The following is a 22596-nucleotide window of genomic DNA, read 5'->3' on the forward strand; positions in this document are numbered from 1 at the left end:
ACTTGCACCAATCTAAATTAAGCAAAAGGTTTATCATGTTAGTAAATGAGTGTTACAGACAGAAAGCGTTATTTAACAAAGCTGCGGAGAAACTAAAAGACAGTCTCAAATGTAACAAGAGGACACGGTAGAATCTGCTGTATTAAACAAAACTATACATGTCTTTGTGGGGACGTAAAGATACAATAAGAAGTTTAAGTATTGGAAGACAGGAAATTGTACAAGCAGTCAAAGGTTTAAGTACTGTGTAGTTAAGAGTTGAATCAGAAATGTGTTCTTTAACTGGGAAGAGTGGGAGAGAATTTTTGCTACAAAGAGCAGGTAAGCAGTTATTAGCCTCACACTTAGACAATGAATGAACATCATTTAGTTCCAATATGAAGGATATAGAGGAATTATGAGCAAAGTTTAAAGTGGCTGTAAATCACACTCTGGAGAAGTGCATGTCAAGAATGTAGGTTAAGGATGGAAACAACCTGTAGTTTAATAGCAAAATTCTGAAAAGTGCTGCGGAAGTGAAGATTGTTGCACTTTTGGGTCAGAAAACAACCTGGCAATGACAGGCAATAGTTGATAGAAGTTTGTGCACCAGTAAAAAGATTTATGTATGAAGCATGTAACGTCCACCTTAGCAAAAGATGTTGCCAAGAACTCAAGAGAAGTCTAGCCCTATGAAAAGTCACAAAGTGGGTCAGAGGCTTCTTTCCAGGCACCAATTGACCAACCTGGTGTGGCAATAGAAGACAGGAAATGGAAAGCTGAAGTTTTGAATTCTGCATTTAAGAAATCATTCATAGAGGAACATCATACAAACATACCATGTTTGACCATTGTGCAGACTCCCATATGGAGGACATAGTAATAAGCATCCCTGGCGTAGAGAAGCAACTGAAAAGAGTTGAAAACAAATAAGTCACCAGTTCTGAATGGAATCTCTATTTGGTGCATTAGCCCCTTACTTAGCTTGCATTTCTGGTGAATTACTCGCCCAGGAAAGCCCTAAGCAACTGCGAAAAAATGCAGATGGCCCTTATAAGTAAGAAGAGTAAAAGAAGAAATCCACACAGTTACAGACTAATTTACTGCAGAATTCTTGAGCATAAAAGTTCAGATAAAGTTCCTTGAGACAAAAAAGCTTCTGTCCACATATCAGCTCATGCGAAACTCAGCTTGCCTTTTCCCCACATGATCTCCAGCGCATTATGGATAAAGGGCAACAGACACGTTCCATATTCATAGACCTCTCAAAAGCCTTCGATATGGTGTCCTGCTGCAGGCTGTTAAAAAAATTAAGAGCCTGTGGGATAGCTTCCCAGGTGTGATTAGCTTGAAGACATATTAGCAGAGGCTAGTATGTTCCCCTTGACAGCAAGTGTTCATCAGAGACAAGGTTATCTTCAGGAGTGCCAACGCGAAGTGTGGTAGGATTGCTGTTTTCTATACATACAAATGATTGAGTGGTGTACAGGAAGGTTCCATCATTAGCAAACTGTAGGAGGATAAAAGCTGACTTGTACAGAATTTCCAGTGTGGCAAATGGCAGGGTACTCCAAATGTAGAAAAATGTAAGTGAATGCAGGTGAGTAGGAAAAACAATCCTGTAATATTCGAATACAGCTTTAGTAATGTGATGCTTGGCACAGTTGTGTTGATTAAATATCTAGGTGTAATGTAAAATGATTTAAAATGGAATGAGCAAGTAAGAGTGGTAGTAGGGAAGACATCTCTTTGTGAGTCTTTTAGATAATGTGGTCCATCTTTTAAGGAGACTGCATATAGAACACTTGTGTGATACATTCTTGAGTACTGCTCAAATGTTGGGATTAAAGGAAGACATCAAAACAATTAGGAGGCAAGCCACTAGATTTTTTACCAGTAGGTTGGATCACCATAAAAGTATTGTGACAATGCTTAACACTTTCAAATGGGAATCCCTCCAAAGAAGACTTGTTCTCGCCGCATTTTAAGCAGACTGCAGAACAATTCTCCTGCTGCCGATGTACATTTTGCATAAGGATCAAAAAGATAAGAGAAATTAGGGCTTCTACGGAGGCATACAGACTGTCATATTTCCCTCTACGGTGGCTTGCAGTATGTGGATGTAGATGTAATGTTCACAAAGGGTCATAATTTTGTCTGGCTTCATGCAACTTGCAAAAGTTGTTTTAATGTGCAGGTGACTGAAGTGCAAACTATGTAATTGAGCCATTTAGTGATGTCATAGTTCCATCAGAACAGCGAAAGAATACTTACTACTGTGCCCTGCAGCTGCATGTTCCGTAACTGCATTAAATTTACACTTGGGAGAGGAGCAGAACGAAAGAAAAAGGAAATGTACTTGGATGATGCCATAGATTTTACAGCGAGACGCTAAAAACATCCAACAAAATCTGTTAGGGGAACTGCAAGTCGAGGATGTAAAATTATATGAAAATTACTTGCAAATAGACGAGAATACTTTCAATATATGCTAAAGAAAGTAGCTCCACATAATATCGAACACAATAGTCACACAAGAAACGCTATATCTGCGAAAGACAGACTTTCCTTTAACTCTGCAATGCCTTGCAACAGGAGAAAGCTATCTAGTTTAAACTACAGTACTAACACCACAGTGCAGATTGATGAAAGTGAAGCTATTTATAAAGCACTGAAGGAGGAATATCTGAAGACATAACTATTTAGTACAGTTATAGCCATTGCAAAATATTTTTACATCTACAAAAGTTGTACATTTTTTTCTTTTATATCCTTAGGGGGTACATCTTAGTCATACTTCACAACTAATGGCCTTAGTAATTTCCTTATAGTTCTCACTTCTTGTTCTATTTTTGTATTCAGGATGCTGCAAGTTATACAGCGCTTTATCTGCCTTGTACATTTCCATAAATTTCGTTATAGATGCGACACACCATTTAAATTCTGATGTCACGTTGATAAATATTAGACACTTGCAGCGTTGCTACTGCACCAAGTGGTTGCAGTTTTTAATGTAGTAGACAGAAGACAAACATTTTCTTTGATCAAATCAAAGGTGCTAGGTGTGATCAAAGAAAATATAACAAGGCCTAACTGTGACAAAATTATTTATTACACTATCAAATTTTATCTCAGAAAGAAACTTTGTCAAAGAAAACTTTATCGTGTACTACCAGCCTAATGAGTTTGATTCTACCTGACTGTATTTTTTCTGGATAATGATTCGAAAATAAGCCTGTTGCATATTACAAGCATTCGTTACAAAGCACAAAATGTTTCACGAGCCTGGAAGTACCAACTCAGTATTGAATCAAATTATGCTCAACTTCAGTCACGTCATTTCTCTTACTCTACCACTTCATTTCAGTGGGCCAAATCTAACGAGTACAACATGGCGAAGCTGCTTGTGCCCATCTTGGACCAAGCTGGTAGCAACACAAGAATAACGAATACCTATCGCATATTATTACTCTTGCTGGAGGTCAAGTCTAATGAGGAAATGTCATGGTACATACAATTCTTGCACATCTCCAAGTTGGCAGACAAGAGTGAAGGTTATGAATTTCATTATTCTGTGTGTGTTTCTCCGCCCCCACCTCCCTCCTCCCCTTTCCCCATGCATCCTTTAACACCATACAGCCACAAAGCTATCAGAGTGAGTGTTACAGTTTAAGGGTGCATCTCACATTGCAAAGAATTTTCTGAAACTTGAGTTGCAGGTCCTTGCACACAGTAAGTGTTAACACAATAATAATGATAATACGGTTTTATTAAATTAGAGAGTTAAATGTGGCTATTTAATTCAACAAATAATATCAGAGGCTAAGACCGTTCTGCGACCGTGTGGGCTGCAGATTCCTCAACTTGCGCCATTTTTTTTTTTTTTTTTTTTTTTTTTTTTTTTTTTTTTTTTTTTTTTTTTTTTTTTTTTTTAGGTTAGATGGCCTCGGGAAGTACAGAAAGGGCAACAGCCTCATAGGGTGTGGGGGCAAAGTCAGGACATGCGGGGACCAAGCAGCAATCGGTATTTTAATTGTAAACTGTCGAAGCTGCGTTGGTGAAGTACCGGAACTTCAAGCGGTGATAGAAAGCATCGAAGCCTGAAATCGTTATAGGTACGGAAAGCTGGCTGAAGCCAGAGATAAATACTGCCGAAATTTTTACAAAGGCACAGAATGGTGTTTAGAAAGGATAGATTGCATGCAACCGGTGGTGGCATGTTTGTCGCTGTTAGTTGTAGTTTATCCTGTAATGAAATAGAAGTGGATAGTTTCTGTGAATTATTATGGGTGGAGGTTATACTCAACAACTGAGCTAGGTTAATAATTGGCTCCTTTTACTGACCCCCCGACTCAGCAGCATTAGTGGCAGAGCAACTGAGAGAAAATCTGGAATACATTTCACATAAATTTCCTCAGCATGTTATAGTCTTAGGTGGTGATTTCAATTTACCAGATAGACTGGGACACTCAGATGTTTAGGACGGGTGGTAGGGACAGAGCATCGAGTGACATTATACTGAGCGCACTATCCGAAAATTACCTCAAGCAATTAAACAGAGAACTGACTCGCGGAGATAACATCTTGGACCTACTGATAACAAACAGACCCAAACTTTTCGACTCTAAGCGCAGAACAGGGAATCAGTGGCCATTGCAGCATCCCTGAATATGGAAGGAAACAGGAATATAAAAACGGAGGAAGGTTTATCTTTTCAGCAAGAGTAATAGGAGGCAGATTTCAGACTACCTAACAGATCAAAACGAAAATTTCTGTTCCGACACTGACAATGTTGAGTGTTTATGGATAAGTTCAAGGCAATTGTAAAATGCGTTTTAGACAGGTACGTGCCAAGTAAAACTGTGAGGGACGGGAAAAACCCACCGTGGTTCAACAACAAAGTTAGGAAACTACTGAGAAAGCAAAGAGAGCTTCAATGCAAGTTTAAACGCAGCCTAAACCTCTCAGACAAACAGAAGCTATACGATGTCAAAGTTAGCGTAAGAAGGGCTATGCATGAAGTGTTCAGTGAATTCGAAAGTAAAATTCTATGTACTGAATTGACAGAAAATCCTAGAAAGTTCTGGTCTTATGTTAAATCAGTAAGTGGATCGAAACAGCATATCCAGACACTGCGGGATGATGATGACATTGAAACAGAGGATGACACTTGTAAAGCTGAAACACTGAACACCTTTTTTCAAAGCTGTTTCAGAGGAAGACTGCACTGCAGTTCCTTCTCTAAATCCTCGCACGAACGAAAAAATGGATGACATCGAAATAAGTGTCCAAGGAATAGAAAAGCAACTGAAATCACTCAACAGAGGAAAGTCCACTGGACCTGACGGGATATCAATTCGATTCTACACAGAGTACGCGAAAGAACTTGCCCCCCTTCTAGCAACCATGTACCGCAAGTCTCTAGAGGAACGGAAGGTTCCAAATGATTGGAAACGGGCACAGGTAGTCCCAGTTCTCAAAAAGGGTTGTCAAGCAAATGCGCAAAACTATAGACCTATATCTCTGACATCGATCTGTTGAAGAATTTTAGAACATGTTTTTTGCCCGCGTATCATGTCATTTTTGGAAACCTAGAATCTACTCTGTAGGAATCAACATGGATTCCGGAAACAGCGATCATGAGAGCCCAACTTGCTTTATTTGTTCATGAGATCCAGAAAATATTAGATACAGGCTCCCAGGTAGGTGCCATTTTCCTTGACTTCTGGTAGGCATTCGATACAGTTCCGCACTGTCACCTGGTAAAGTAAGAGCCTACGGAATATCAGACCAGCTGTGTGGCTGGACTGAAGAGTTTTTAGCAAACAGAACACAGCATGTTGTTCTCAATGGAGAGACGTCTACAGACGTTAAAGTAACCTCTGGTGTGCCACGGGGGAGTGTTATGGGACCATTGCTTTTCACAATATATACAAATGGCCTAGTAGATAGTGCCTGAAGTTCCATGCGGCTCTTCGCAGAGGATGCTGTAGTATACAGAGAAGTTGCAGCATTAGAAAATTGCAGCGAAATGCAGGAAGATCTGCAGCGGATAGGCACTTGGTGCAGAGAGTGACAACTGGGCCTTAACATAGACAAATGTAATGTATTGTGAATATATAGAAAGAAGGATCCTCTATTGTATGATTATATGATAGCGGAACAAACACTGGTAGCAGTTACTTCTGTAAAATGTGTGGGAGTATGAGTATGGAACGATTTGCAGTGGAATGATCATATAAAATTATAATTGTTGGTAAGGCAGGTCACAGGTTGAGATTCACTGGGAGAGTCCTTAGAAAATGTAGTCCATCAACAAAGGAGGTGGCTTACAAAACACTCATTTGACCTATACTTGAGTACTCCTCATCAGTGTAGGATCCGTACCAGGTCAGGTTGACAGAAGAGAGAGAGAAGATCCAAAGAAGATCGGCGCGTTTCGTCACAGGGTTATTTGATAAGTGTGATAGCGTTACAGAGATGTTTAGCAAACTCAAGTGGCAGACTCTGCAAGAGAGGCGCTCTGCATTGCGGTGTAGCTTGCTGTCCAGGTTTTGAGAGGGTGCGTTTCTGGATGAGGTATCGAATATATTGCTTCTCCCTACTTATACCTCCCAAGGCGATCATGAATGTAAAATTAGAGAGAGTCGAGCGCGCAAGGAGGCTTTCTGGCAGGCGTTCTTTCCGCGAACCATACGCGACTGGAACATAAAAGGGAGGTAATGACAGTGGCACGTAAAGTGTCCTCCGCTACACACCATTGGGTGGCTTGCGGAGTATAAATGGAGATGTAGATAAACAGTGTAATGTCTTGGATGAAAGTAATGTATATTTATGCAATGAGTATGGAGATTCAATTTGGTTCTCTCATGTAGGTGTTTCCACAACAGAAGAAATTTACATACATACAAGTATGGGAACACTCAATTATTTATTGCACAAGAACTAAACATTGTACAGATGACATACATATTGCATTTTGAAGAGAACCTCTGAAAGAGATTTTTTTTAACAAACATTCTATATGAGATGAGTGACCTGGCAGATGTCAATACGGTAATCTAATTCTTACCATACCTGTCCCAGCATGGCATCGTCGACTGTGGGAGTCACTTCCCATACTCTCTCCTGGAGCTCTGCTACATCACACAGCGGAGGAGGTACATACACCAGAACTCTGATGTGCCAAGGACATGTTGTAGCACCCGTTCCCATGCTCTGCTAGATGACTGTGTGTTGCCAGTGTACATTACACCCTCTGCCTATGCCCTTTCATCCCAACTGATAACTTCGTTGTAGTCTTGTTGGTGTAAAAGGCTGAACAGTGTTTACTTCAAAGTTGGTATACAACACGTTCTGCACCCATCACCCTACCCCATGACTCCCATCGCTGTGACCATCCCTGCTGTAAGACTTGCCCTATGCAGCCTCCTACAAACGCATATACCAGTCCTATAGCATGCAAATATACCAGGCATTATGTAAACACTGTTAGGTCTTTTACATTGGCATGACTACAACCAAGCTATCAGTCAGGATGAATGGGCATAGGCAGAGGGTGTATACTGGCAACAAACAATATCCTTTTGCAGAATATGCTCTGCCAATCACATGGCCTTAATTTACATTAATTTCTTCGTTCTGAGCACTTCTTCACAGTATCTATTCCTTTCTTTACTCCTGTTTTAGTTTTCTACATCTTTCATTTTCTGACCCATCTATTTTATGCCACCCACCTCTGTCACGTAAAATGCATTTATACTTTTCTTAACCCTGTCTTTCTCATTTAAGTTCTACAGTTTTCACAACTCATCTGGTACAGTCCTCAACAACCAGTCTTTCTTTCCATCCTGTCCAGTGAGTCCCCCCTGATACGGTGTTCTGGGTGAGTTTTCTGAACTCTGCATCTTTTCCTAAACCCCACCAGTCCTTTTCCTTCACTCTCCCTTCTTACACCTTTAACCTTCTGCCAGAAGGGGCCACTAGCTCCAAAATCCTGTAAATTTTAATATCTTTTATATGAGTTTTCTCCTGCCGCCACTTGGTGAGCACATTTTTTATCTATCCAATTACATTATCAAAAACTGATTATTTTCTTTGACATATTAGCCTGTATGGCCATCATTCCTTCTAACGTAATCCTCTAGTAGGTCTTTGTTGTACTCTATCTTGTTCAAACGTTCGCTGTTTTGTAACTGATGTGCTAGTCAGCTTGTTAATTTACCTTTATCATCTATATTAACCAAAATCTTTCCCTTATATCTCTTCTAGTACCAATTTCTGTGCACGTAGACAGATACATTGTTATATATGAATATGCATATTACAATTTGTTTACAGTTCACTACATTGCAAGGCCTTCTCCTGGTCATCTTTCGTTGATTTATTTGCAAATCTGACAGCTATTTTCTTTCCCACCATCCACTTACCTATCTTAAACATAATTCTGTCACATTTGTGTGTCTTTTCACCCAAACTGCTCTAATCTACTTTTACCACCATCTCCTGCATCACTATTTGCCAAACACAGCATATTACATTTCCTCCAATGACGCCCTCTTTCTGTTTGCTCTGTTTTTTAAAATTTTTGTCTCCTTTCACAACTATCCCAATAGATTTTTTTCCTTTTCCAATCTTTTTTTTGTATCATATAACCCACTCGTCACCTCTTGCTAACACTTTTCTGTTCTTACACTTTTTGTAGAAACTATTCTAATTTTTCTGATCTTTTTCCTTGCTTTTCTTCAATTTTTCTATCTTTTCAACACTCTGCTTCTCTCTTTTGTGACATCCACCATCCCCAACAATCTAAACCCTCCTTTCTTGCATTGCTGAAGCCCATGTTTCCTTCCGAAAACATGGTCCCACATTCTGTTCCTTGAATGCTGCTTGTTCCTGGGAGTTACACTAAAGGCCTAACAAATCTCTGTTTGTGTATGTTATCTTACTATACACCATACTCTTTTACAGCAAATTCTTGCATTTATCAATCTAACCTGTGACCTATATGCCTTACCTGCCAATTTCCACACTTCTCCTCCTACGAAACCCTTCAGTTATATGCACTCGTGTTTCCTCTGATATCATTCACCAAGCCAACATCAAACTGCAACAACATATCAGAGTTCACCTTAAAATGCTATCCCATCTCCTAAACTACCTCAACAGTGGTGCTTCCCATTCTCTCCCTCTGCAGCTGCCTGAACAGTCACACCATCGTCCACCACTTCCCTCCCACAAACTGAGCTTGGCCAATTCCCGTAATATCCTCCCTCCCAGATAAATGATAAATCATCATAAGAACATGTCACAACAGTACAGTGTTCTCAACCTTTGCAGCTCTACGGCACGACCCCCTCCTGAATTATCCGTATTACCCAAGGGTCTAACTTGCAGCCCTAGACCCACATTTAATCATGCTGCTTTGGTAAAGGACCTACTTTCCTTCACTCACAATGTCATCTGAAAATATCACCTTGCACACACCAATTTCAAAACCACTCCAACAGCAAACCTAACATTCAGCCCTGCCTTTAACAGTTCCACTACTACCACCTCAAAATCATCCCTCACAAGTCTTCCAAGAATCTCTCATATCCAGTGTTGCTTAGCAACCCTTCAACCCTTCCTCAGGTCACTGGAACATGGTCCTACCCAGTCCTCTGCAGAACTACAGGCTCTTTGTTCCTTAAAAGCTGATGACTGTCATTCACCCAGCAGACAAGATATCTACCACTGCGGTACCTGACCAATGGAACGAAGCTCTATGCCAATTATATGACACCTCTATGTACAGCATCTGTTATCAAGATCTCAGCCTTGTGATTCAAACTCGCCTGTAGTTCCTCCTCAAAACCTCAGGCCTCTCACAAGGACTAACATCTCAACCCATACAAATTCTTACCCAACTCAAACCATGCACCCCGCATTTTACCTTCCTCCCAATATCCACAAACCCAATCATCCTGGACGTCCCACAGTTGCTGGCTTCCAAGCATTCACAAAATGTGGATCTGCCTCATTTCATCAAAACCTGCAACCTATAGTACAAAGACCTCCCTCTTATATCAAAGATACTGACCATTTCCTAGATTGCTAAATAAAATATTTTCAACAGCAGCTAAGCAGCTATCACTCCAGATGTCAACCTGGGGGTTGATTTGCACACTAAAGTGCTTTACTGGGTTTGGTACTATTGGAGGTGGTATGCCTCATCTTTCTCCAACCTTTGAAATGACTTCTACAGTCAGGCACATAGGGAATGACAGTTTAGTGTCGACTCCTAATCAAGGAGTATCTACATTTTTTTAAAAAATCAATCAAACACTCAAACTCTCTCTCTCTCTCTCTCTCTCTCTCTCTCTCTCTCTCTCTCTCTCTCTCTCACACACACACACACACACACACACACACACACACACACATATATACAGGATTTGGGATTTTCCCTGAAGACTCTGAGGTGTGAAGTTTTCTGTACCCTCACTGTCTATAAATAACCTTGTTACTAATTTTATGTTAAAAGGTACATTTTTAAAATAACGTCCATGTGCCTATTTTTGAACATATGATAAGTGGTAGTGCAAATATTTAGCCTTTGAATGGATGACGTTAATGAAGACATTTGTCAACAATTAATTTATGAAGTTTTCTGTAAAAATACCTGCAGAGAGTGTTAATGATATCCCCACACACAAAGCACTGTACATGACCATGTAGTAAATGTTCGTGGCTACACAGTCTAGCTGGAAGTTATCTGCAGAACAAAGATAAATGCAAAGTAATATCTCAAAATTTAAAACCGAACTAATATACACTGTTCAGTCCCATTAACGAGACCACCTGTCAAAAACCTCAATAACAACATTTTGCTGTGCAGATTGTTGCAACATGTGTGGGAAGTGAGTCAATGAGGTTCACGAAGGTACCGATGGGGATGTGAAGCCATGTGAACTCCAGTGCCATGGCCAGCTGTTTTTCAGCTGAAGATGCAGGGCATGAAAAGTCCAATTGAGGTGGGCCCACAGATCGTCAATTGGCTTTAAATCTCAGGACTTTGGAGGTTGGTGGAAGGGGAGTATGGTAACCTTGCACTGATGCTCTTTGAACCATGCACATACACTGCAAACTGTGGGAGACATTGCACTGTCCTGTTGGCAGATGCCATCATGCCAAGGAAAAACTACTGCATGTGGTCGCCAAGGACAAACGCAAAATTGTGTTGATCCATTGTGCCTTCCGAATGATGACATCACTCAGGGAATGCCACGAAAACATTCTCCAGATCCTTATACTATCTTCTCCGGCCTGGACCCTTCTGACAATAGCTGCAGGAAGTTTGGTGTCAAACATGTCACGCTGTACATGCCAACTGTCATCTGTCCAATAGAGCATAAAATGTGATTCAGCTGGAAAGGCCACCTGTTGTTACTGAGTAAACGTCCACCTGCTATATCGGCGTGCTTCCAGCCTTTGTCGTCGATTTACAGCTGTCAGCACGGTTGCATGAACCAGGTGCCTGCTGCAGACGTTCTCTGTACAACTGTTGAGGCGAGACTGTTGGCAGCCCCATGGTTCATATGCGCAGTCAGTTGCGTGTATTCACCCGTACACATCTCTACAGCTGTCTTTCACTCCTGTCTTCTATGGCTCATGGCACCCCAGTGGCCTTGGCAACGGATTTGGAAAGCACCATTTTGTCATTCACAGTATATTTTAACCATGGTGGCATACAAATAGTTTACAAACTTTTCTGAAAGCTCCTACCCTTGTCCCAACAGCTAGGATCATGCCGGTTTGGATGTCAGATAAATCACTCCATTTCCATGTTACTACGAGAGTGAGTCAAATGAAAACCTTAAATATTTTTAAAAAATATTATTTATTGTGTAGAAGTGGTACATATCTATCACTTTTCAACATAATCTCCCCACGCTCAATGCAAGTCCTCCAGCACTTACAAAGTGCATAATTCCTTTATAAAAAAAGTCTTTTGGTAGTTCGCGCAACCACAAATGCACCGCATGGCATACCTTTTCATCAGAATGGAACTTCTTTCCTCCCATTGAGTCTTTGAGTGGTCCAAACATATGGAAATCACTTGGGGAAGGTCTGGTGAGTATGGTGGATGAGGAAGACACTCAAAATGCAGGTCTGTGATTGTTGCAACTGTTGTACGGGCAGTGTGGGGCCTTGCATATTCATGTTGCAAAAGGACACCTGCTGACAGCAATCCACGTCGCTTTGATTTGATTGCAGGCCGCACATGATTTTTTAGGAGATCTGTGTGTGATGCACTGGTAACAGTGGTCCCTTTAGACATGTAGTTCTCCAAAATAAAGTCTTTTCGTCCCAAAAGAGTTAGCATAACCTTCCCTGTTGATGGTTCTCTTCGAAACTTCTTTGGTTTTGGTGATGAGGAATGGTGCCATACCTTGCTCGCTCTTTTTGTTTCCGGTTGGTGGAAGTGAACCCAGGTTTCATCCCCAGTAACGATTCTTGCAAGGAAGCCATCACCTTCTCATTCAAAGCGCCGAAGAAGATCTTCACAAGCACCAACATGTTGTTCTCTCATTTCAGGAGTCAGCTGCCGAGGCACCCACCTTGCACACACTTTGTGAAACTGGAGCACATCATGCACAATGTGATGTGCTGACCCATGACTAATCTGTAAACATGCTGCAATGTAATTCAGTGTCACTCGGTGGTTTTCCTTCACTACGGTTTCCACTGCTGCAATGTTCTGTGGAGTCGCAACTCGTTGTGCCTGACCTGGACAAGGAGCATCTTCCACTGAAGTCACACCATTTGCGAACTTCCTACTCCATTCATAGACTTGCTGCTGTGATAAACATGTATCACCGTACTCAACCTTCATTCGTTGATGAATTTCAATAGGATTCACACCTTCACTACTCAAAAACTGAATAACAGAATGCTGTTCTTCCCTGGTGCAAGTCGCAAGTGGGGCGGCCATCTTTATACTGATACTGCGACGGTATGTGTGCATCTGCAGTATGCTGCCACCTACAGGCCATTCTGCACACTGTTTGTAGCACGCTTACCAACTTACAGGATAACAGTGCGAAATTTTGATTTGTTATTAAAAATTTAATGTTTTCATTTGACTCACCCTCATACAAGGATGCAATGTTTTCTGTGTCCCCCCGACATGCTTTATACACACTTCACTGCTAGTGCTGCCAACTGCAGTCTGAGTGGTTACTGCACTCTGGCAACTGACATACGTAGTGGTCACATTAATGTAACTGGACCGTGTGTTTTAACAATTTTTTTGCCACCCAGAACACACTTTACAATGTGAAAGTCAACTGTACCTGCAGAGCAATATCGTGGTGGCTAATTTTATATACTGCAATTTTTGGGAACTGTACGAAAATTGTCATCTTTTTGATGGAACTAATGTGTTGGTGGATACAAACAACATATTACTCTTACAAGCCAGATTTTACACAAAACCCACCAAAAATGAAGTTTACTTTCAGAACTGTAACAAAGTATGCTAAGTACCATGTTCAGCAGCTAGCCACAGCAATAGCATGTCCGTGGTCAGACACCAGTAGTAACAAGTATATGTATGGTTGAGGTCTCCGCAGTAGAAAATACATACTGTTTTTACAAGCCTAATCAATATTACAAAATGATGTAGTGCTATCAAATGTATAATTCCCTTAGCAATTAATTTTTTCAAATTACATTTGCTCAGCTGAAAACCATTTTCCATATGCCCCCTCTGGAGGAACACCTTAAAAGAACAGGTTTTCAGCAACTTTTACAAATAAATTACATTTGCAATGTGTAACATGCAAAGTTTGCCAATGAATAATTATTCTTTAATTCTTGTCCTACTGTAACATTAAAACCCACCATTATGATATTGAGAGATTTGCTACATTCATCAGCTTCTGAAAACTTTTGTACAGCTCAAAAGTAGATGGACTCTAGTAATTTCCAGACAACTCACTGTCACAGATGAGAAAGAACCAAGCAGCAGTATGACGTAGTGTATGTAGTGCTGGCTTCTAACGTAAAAGATCACCTTACCTGTCTGTAAATTTTAATTAGAATATTCAATTCTAATATCATGAACCAGTGAGAGGAACTTGTTAAGGATGTGCATGTATACTGTGTGATGATCTGGCCACAGGCAGTTCACTCCGTGCTCTTGTATGTGTCAGTCAAGTGTTAAATACAGCTTCACTAAGTTTAAACCAGTGTTCGTTAATCACCTAGCTACCTGATTCTTATTAGCTTCATGTATTGTCTGTCCTTCCTAAAAATTATTTTAATTGTCTTGTTTGCATTAATACCTGCAATTTAATTTCCTCTCTGATGCACTCCTTTGTAATTGAACAATATTTTATTCCATTGGATATCATTTAATTTCTCTAACTCTATTAACCTACCTCCATGTTACTTTATGCAACTGTGTTTTCCCTCCTCTATCTACAGTCATATAGTTTGCAGATGTGATTCTGTAGCAACTACTTTCCTATGTACAGTTCTCTAAAGTGAATGAGACTTAGTTAATGCTAATTTTCCAACAAAATTTTATATGGACACAATTGTTGACTAGTTTTGTTTTTACTTCATTGTTGGCTTACAATTATTTTTAGTGTTGGTGGTCACATATTGTTTTCAGGGAGGGTTTGAATTTTCCGTACATTGTGTTAACGCTTCATTGTTACCATTTACACTGTGATTGTGACAGCCAGTATTTCAGGGAGTGCTTTGACGTCCGCAATGGAGCGTGTTGATGTAAAGTAAGTAATGTTTTGTAAAGAACTTCTTCATTCTGGCATGTGAAACTGTTTGCAGTATATCTAAATATGTTTATAGAGATTTTCATTTGAGAAAAGTTGTTATCCATCGATTCATTTTCTGTTTATCAAGCGATTATCTCAGCAGTGTCCATATGGACACGCTGCTGGGCAGTTGCAGGGTAAAAAATGATTTTGTTTCTTTTTCTCTTTTCACATCGTAACAGAGGTCTGGCAGAATCTTTAGAGCCTGGTTTGACTGTGCAGGATGTTTTAGACATCTTGTTTGAGGATTCAAATGCTCCTCAGGCTGATGGAATTTACATCACACCCCCTAGTCCAGCAGTCCTCATGGATGAGGATTCGGGTGATGAGGATGAAGGAGGAATAGCAGATGATCTCAATCCTAGACAACTCCGGGCTGAAACTGAAATAAGACACACACACACACACACACACACACACACACACAGAAACAGATTTCAGAAATATAGATTATAGGAACAGAAATATGCAAAAAAAAACCTGGGTTCATGGTGCACTAATTTCAAATTTGAAGTCTTTTCCTGATCCATGCTTTGACACGTATGTTGGTAAGTCTGCAGTGAAAATTTTCGAATTATCCTTTGATGACGATCTGATACAATTCCTAGTTGATGAGTCAAACAACTAAGCACTTTTCAAGAACTTTCCAAATCCTAATATAACTTGTGAAGAAATGAGGCATTTTCTAGGGATCCTCATTCTAAGTAGTTGTAATTCTCTCCCTAATAAGAGGTTATACTGGGATTCCAATTAAGACACACGAAACAATTTTGTATGCAATGCCATGAGGAGAAATCGTTTTGAACAAATTCTTAGATTTCTGCACTGTAACGACAATAACAAATTTGATGAAAAGGACTAGATGTGGAAAATTAGACTCTTTATTGAAATAGTAAGAGACAAATGTAATAAGCTGTTTGTTTCTCAGCAACATCTGTCTTACGATGAATCAATGATAACATATTTTGGGAGACAGTCTTGCATGCAATTTATAAGGGGGAAACCAATACGATTTGGATATAAGGCATGGTGTTTATTCACTACTTCTGGATATCTGGTAGATTTTTCCTTTTATCAAGGAAAATCACCCAATCCAAATACAGTATATGAAGCACAGTTTGGTAAGGCTACTGCCCCACTCGTTGAGATGATAGATGATTTTACACTGGCTGTAAAGCTACTGCCATTCCACTTTTTCTTTGACATCCTAATTACAGGTTTTTCTGTTCTGTCGTACCTGAGAGAAAAGCGCTGTTCTGTCGTACCTGAGAGGAAAGTGCTATGGAGCAACAGGCACTATCAGAGAAAACAAAAGTTCCCAAATCGTGCCCAATTTCCTCAAAGAAAGTGCTAGTTAAAAAGGAAAGGGGGTATTTTGAATCCTCACTTTGCAAGTATGATGGTGTTATAGTCACAAAAGGGTGGACAATTCTACCTGTGAAGGAGTTGAACCTGCATCATTTGTAAATAGATATTCCACAATGGAGAAGAAGACAATTCAAGTACAACGTCCTCAAATTATCACAGCTTATAATAAACACATGGGAGGAGTGGATAGGAGGGATGAAAACATTGCCTGTGCAGAATAAACATTCTAAACAAGAAGTGGTACTGGGCTTTACTTTCTTGGCTGATTGACGTATCTGTACATAATACGTGGCAGCTGAAGAAAGGAACGGGAGCTAGGACTACTCAACTTTAATTCAGAAGAGAAATTGTACAAGTTTGCCTAAAAAGATATATGAATCCCGTAAAAGGAGCAAGCAGGCCGTCTATCAGTCCTATGTGTGGATACAATTCACATGTTCCAAGTGATATCAGATATGATGGTATAAAGCACTATATCAAGAAAACTGAGACGAAGAGAAGATATTGAAGTGTACCATGAAAGTCAGTGAAACAAATGATAGTGAATTATTTTGTGTATGGTGTTATAAATTGGTTTGTAAGAATTATTTTGTTCAAATTTTGCCTTCCTTGTATTAAAAATCTGATTAATAAAACAAATCTTCAAATGTATTTCAGTATCACAGAAAATATTTCAAATATGCATCTGAGTGCCCAGTGTGTCCATATGGACAAACTAAGACAGAGAAGAGTCAAATAATAGCTTATATGCACTACTTAGATGCACAAGAAGTAAAAAAAAAAATTGAAAATAAATTTAAATATCCAATTTTGAAAAAAATCGGGCAGTTAAGGGTTAATGAAATATTTGAGGGCACTCTCCACACAACGAGACCATTGGGCCAACCTTGTGCACAGTGAGAAGATGACAGGACGTTGCTGTATTAGGAATCACCACAGGGTGGATACAGGCGGCAACAGACAGAAGACAATGGAAACAGATTGTTGATGCAGCACATTCTCGACAGGGCTTGTGATCACTGAAAATAAGAAGAATCTCACATTTGGTAATGTGTAAGAACTGTTTCCAGATGTGTTCTGCTCCACATTTACATGACAATGGGAGAGTTGGGAAGGCATACATGAATTTTGCAGATTTCCTGTGTAATAAACACACACACACACACACACACACACACACACACACAAAAACAAACAAACAAACAAACAAACAAACTTGCACACACGTGACCACTGAGGCCAGACTGTTGTCTATGGTGCCTGATGGGAGAAGTAATGTGGGAGGTGGGGGTAATGAGGAGGTTGGGGTATGTAGGGATAGCACGGTAGGGGTGAGGAAAGGTGTAGCAGTGCTTATGCGATGATGGTGGGAATGGGGGGGAGGGGGGGCTGCTAGGCGCAGTTGGGTAGCAAAGGATGAGGCCAGGGGGGGGTTGCAGAAACATAGGATATATTGCATGACATGTTACCACTTGCACAGTTCAGAAAAGCTGATGTTTGTAGGAAAGATCGAGATGGCACAGGCTGTGAAGCTGTTATTGAAAAAGAAAGATCGAGATGGCACAGGCTGTGAAGCTGTTACTGAAAAAAAGAACACTGTTGGGCTGCTATTTAATGTTATCTTTCCAAACCTACAGCCTCCTTCCTGGTCATTGTGACCAACTATATCCTCATCCACAATTACTTCACCTATGAAGGCATCATCTACAAACAGTACAGCAATGGGTACTTGCATGTCACCATCCTATGTCAACCTATTCATGGACCATCTAAAGGAAGCCTTCCTAATCACATAGAATCTCAAACCTCTCTTTTGGCAGTTTATCAGTCACTTGTGAACACCATGTATGTTAACACGACTCATATCAATAAAGCTACAGACCAATCAAATCTGTTCTCTCCTATCTGAGTATAAAAAGATGTTTATGTAGTCATATCTGGTTCACAGCTGTAGTCACTGAAAGCCTACTCGCAGCTTTCACCACCATGATATGGGTAAGCTTGTAGCACACACTGCTCTTTACGGTGTCTCTCTTTTTTAGGGTAGTTATACACATCTTTTGTCCAGTTAGAACTCTTGAATGGCTGGTAGGGATCTGTACATTTATCACTTGTTCTATTCTTAACAAATTCTTTTTTCATAGTGAACAGGCTATAACCACTGATAATAAATCATTGTGGGTAGGGGATTTTCCCACATCACAAAGGCTGGCTCACATTTATCAGACAATATGCCAAACTAAACTTTTGTCCTTTACTTGTCTTTAACCCCCCAAGCTGCAACACCTGCTGTGGTTCCATAATCCAACACTGCCACTGCCAAAGAGAGAATGTTTTTTCAGGTAAGCAAAAAACTTATCTGACGGCACAGGGAGGAAGTAACAATTAGAGCAGCAGGTCTAACTGTGACCCTCATTAACATACCACCAATGGGATTCTACTATTTCTTTAAGTATAATGTTTAGTTGATTCTATTTAGCAAATCATTCCGGAGATCAAATACAGGGAACAATACTATCCATCCTTTGCACACGAACTAGTTTTGACTATAAGAATCTAAGAATATGAACAGGATACAGTGGCGGAGACAGGTTGGTAAACTATCCATGCAGTTATTCAATCCGTAAGAGAGCTGGCAAGAAATCGAAGTTTAGGGTAAAGAAATAAAGACTTGGAGGCTAGCGAGTTTTAAAGATTATAATTTTGACAGAGATGGCAAAGGTCTTGTAAAAGAGCGCTCGAGTGAAATAGGCAGTGTCTTGAATATATGTTTTAAGTTGAACATTGACAAAAGTAAAACAAGGACAAAGGCATGTAGTTTAATCAAACATGCAGTGCAGAGTGAATTAGAACTGTTGGTTGGTTTAAAAGAGGGGAAAAGGGACCAAACCACGAGGTCATCGGTCCCTTGTTCCTAATAAAACAATGCCACAAGTGTGAGAATAAAATAGATGAGACACATAACACAAAACGGAAAGAAAGGAAAGACCACAAGAACAAAGGGAAGGCAACGAACACTAAAAGGAACAAAAGAGGACAAGAGAACAACAGCGAGATGCGAGAAACAGCTAGAAGAGAGTAAAACAAAGAAGCAGATTACAGGGTCTGGCCGATCACAAAAATAAAAAGGAAAAGTCAGCCACCCTGCAACACATTAAAACCTCCACCCTAAAAGCAAATGGGTGGAGGACACAAGAGGGACAAAGGACAGGTGCTAAAACTCAGATCGGATGATAAAAGAATTAGACTGTAAATGAGACAAAGCAGCAGAATAATTTTGCTATTAGGGCTCCTTTTTGTGTGTTGTTTTAGGGCGCAAAACATCTAAGGTCATAGCGCCCAGTAAAGAACCAGAGAATGCTGGGACCACGAGGGGAAAAAACCGTTACGAGCCCAATACAAAAGAGAAGAAAAAAACAAATCTAAAACATCACGACGTTACGGAAGAGTAACTAAAAGACGTCAACAAGAAACCGGAGACCCCAGGCAGAAATTAAATCTCTTTTGCCATATTACTGCTTTTTAAAAAACTTCAGCCCGACCCTGAGACGTAAGTGGCTAAAATAGGGGCAGAGGATCAGGAAATGTCTGACTGTTAATGGCTGGCAACAGAAAGGACAGCTGGGTGCAGGGTCGCCACTCAACAAGTGGCGGTGACTAAAACGGCAGTGCCCTATTTGCAACCGAACTAACATTACTTCCTCATGGCGAGACGGACGGGAGGAAGTCGACCAGGCTGTTGGGAGAGGTTTCACTTCTCTGAGTTTGTTCCCCTGAAGGGAGCACCAATGGTCATGCCAAAGTAACGCAATACGCTGATAGAGTAAAGTACAAATATCCTGTGAGGAAACAGAGAAAGAGGCGGGCCGACCAAGATGGACGGAGGCCTTGGCTGCAGCATCAGCAGCGCCACTGCCAGTTAAAACCAACATGGCCAGGAGCCCACATGAACATCACTTGGGCTCCCCCATCTGGGAACAAATGGAGGCAGTCCTGGATCCATCGAACGATTGGGTGGACTGGATCGGGATCATTTAGAAGACTCTGAAGGGCACTGAGGGAGTCAGAGCAGATCACACAGCGAGCGAGCTGGTGCCTACGGATGTAGTGAACAGCCTGATAGAGGGCAAAAAGTCCTGCAGTAAAAATTGTGCACTGGTCGAGAAGCCGGTATTGAAACTTATCAGCCCCGACGACAGAAGCACAGCCAACGCTGTGGGCGGACTTCGAACCATCAGTGTAGAAGAATATGCTTTCGGCAAGTTGTGAGCGAAGCTCGAGAAATTTGCAGCGATAGGTCAGCTCGGAAGTCGAATCCTTTGGCAACGAGCAGAGGTCAAAACGAACACAAACCTGTGTCTGAAGCCAAGATGGTGAAGGGCTCTCCCCCGTTCACAAAGTGGCAGGAAGCGTGAACTGCAGCTGCTCAAGCAGGTGACGAAAGCAGACACCAGGAGGCCGCAGAGTATAAACTTATGACAGTGGTAGTTCACCGGCTTCTGCGTAGAGACTCTCAATAGGACTGGTACAGAAGGCACCAGTGGCAAGAGGGATCCCCAAATGGTGTATTGTATTTAGATGGTGTAAGATAGAAGGTCGTGCAGAGGAGTAGACAATACATCCACAATCCGACTTGGAGCGGACACGAGTTCAAATAGAGGCGGAGGAGGACAGTCTGGTCAGCCCCCGAAGAGGTACCACTCAATACACGAAGGACATTGAGGGACCAGGTGCAGCATGCAGCCAGGTAGGACATGTGGGGAGACCAACTGAGTTTCCTATCTAATGTAAGCCCTAAGAACTTCATTGCATCCACAAACAGGAGAGCTTTTTGGCCCAGTTGCAAGAATGGTGGAAGAAACGCCTTGCACCGCCAGAAGTTGACTCAAACGGATTTGGTAGCAGAAAAGCGGAAACCATTTGTGACATTCCACGAATAGAGAAGGTCCAGACAACGCTGAAGACAGCATTGCAGGAGAGACGTCCGCTGCGAGGTGCAATAAATAGCGAACTCATCCACGAAGAGAGAGCCGGAAATGCCAGCTGGAAGGCAGTCCATAATGGGGTTGATGGCTATGGCGAAGAGGATAACACTCAGTACGGAGTCCTGTGAAAAGGTGTGGGATAAGGAGGAACCCACACGTACCTAGAAAACTCTGTCCATTACAAATTCCCAGATGAAAGTGGGAAGACGACTGCAGAGGCCCCATGTGTGCATAAGACGTAGAATGTCTGTCCGCCAACAGGTATCATCGGCTTTCTCCAAATCAAAGAAAACAGCCAATGTTTGTTGCTTCTGCAGAAAATTATTCATGATTAATATAGACAGGCTGATGAATGATCAACCGCGGAGCAGCACTTTCAGAACCCACACTGAACATTAGTGAGAAGATGGTGTGACTCCAGCCATCACACTAATCGATCATTGACCATGCGTTCCATCACCTTACAAACACTGCTGGTAAGGGAAATTGGACGATAGCTGGAAGGAAGAGATTTATCTTTACCAGGCTTAGGTAGGGGAACAGTAGTAGCTTCACGCCAAAGCGTGGGAAATACACTGTCAGTCCAAATACGGTTGTAGGTATCGAGGAGAAAGCGGTTTCCCACAGGAGGAAGATTCTGCAGCATGAGGACGTGGATTGTATCAGGCCCAGAAGCAGAAGACCTGGATGAGGAGAGAGCACACATGAGCTCCCGCATAGTAAAAGATTGTTGCAGCATTCTCAATTCAAAGAGAGAAAAGCGATTGCACGAGCCGCCTCCGCCTGTTTCCGAGGAAGGCAGGCAGGATGGTAGTGGGTGGAGCTTGAAACCCCTGCAAAGTACCGATCCAAGGCATTGGAAACATTGACAGGATCAATTATGATGTTTCCCGCCACAGTCAGACCAGAAATCGGGGAGTGGGTGATAGTCTCGGAAAGATGGCGCAGGCCACCCCCAAACAAGAGAGGACGGAGTAAATCTGTTGAACGAGCTGATGAAGGAAACCCAGGACGCTTTCTTGCTTTCCTTAATAGTGCGACGGCACTGCGCACATAGTTGCTTGTAGCGGATGCAGTTCATTAACGTAGGATGATGGTTAGAGACACAAAGCGCACATTGTTGGGCACGAATCGCATTGCTGCACTCCACAGTCCACCAAGAGACCGAGACCCGATGGGGAGAAGTAATAGTACGAGGGATAGAGGATTCGGCAGCCGAGAGAATAATGTCCATGAGGTGCTCGACCTGATCATCACAGCTGGGAAACGGTCGGTTGTCAAAGAACGCGGGATACACAAGAAATCTTCCCGGGAATATTCATTTTTGAACTGACAGTACGCTGGCTGCGTTGCAACCATCTTTGCTGGTGAGGGCAAAGAACGGGTAGCAGAATCTACAGCCCAGGAAGCAGGAGACGGAGTGTCAGCTTGAAGGCTGA

General features: G+C 41.4%; 1 protein-coding gene across 1 annotated transcript in view; it reads right to left on the bottom strand.

Annotated features, from left to right (window-relative positions):
- LOC124776733 overlaps window positions 1-22596 on the bottom strand; it is an 86675-nt gene that overhangs the window by 17840 nt on the left and 46239 nt on the right. The gene's annotated exons all lie outside the window — the stretch shown is intronic.

This window comes from Schistocerca piceifrons, chromosome 2 (genome assembly GCF_021461385.2).
Source record: "Schistocerca piceifrons isolate TAMUIC-IGC-003096 chromosome 2, iqSchPice1.1, whole genome shotgun sequence".
NCBI classification, from domain to species: Eukaryota; Metazoa; Arthropoda; class Insecta; order Orthoptera; family Acrididae; genus Schistocerca; species Schistocerca piceifrons.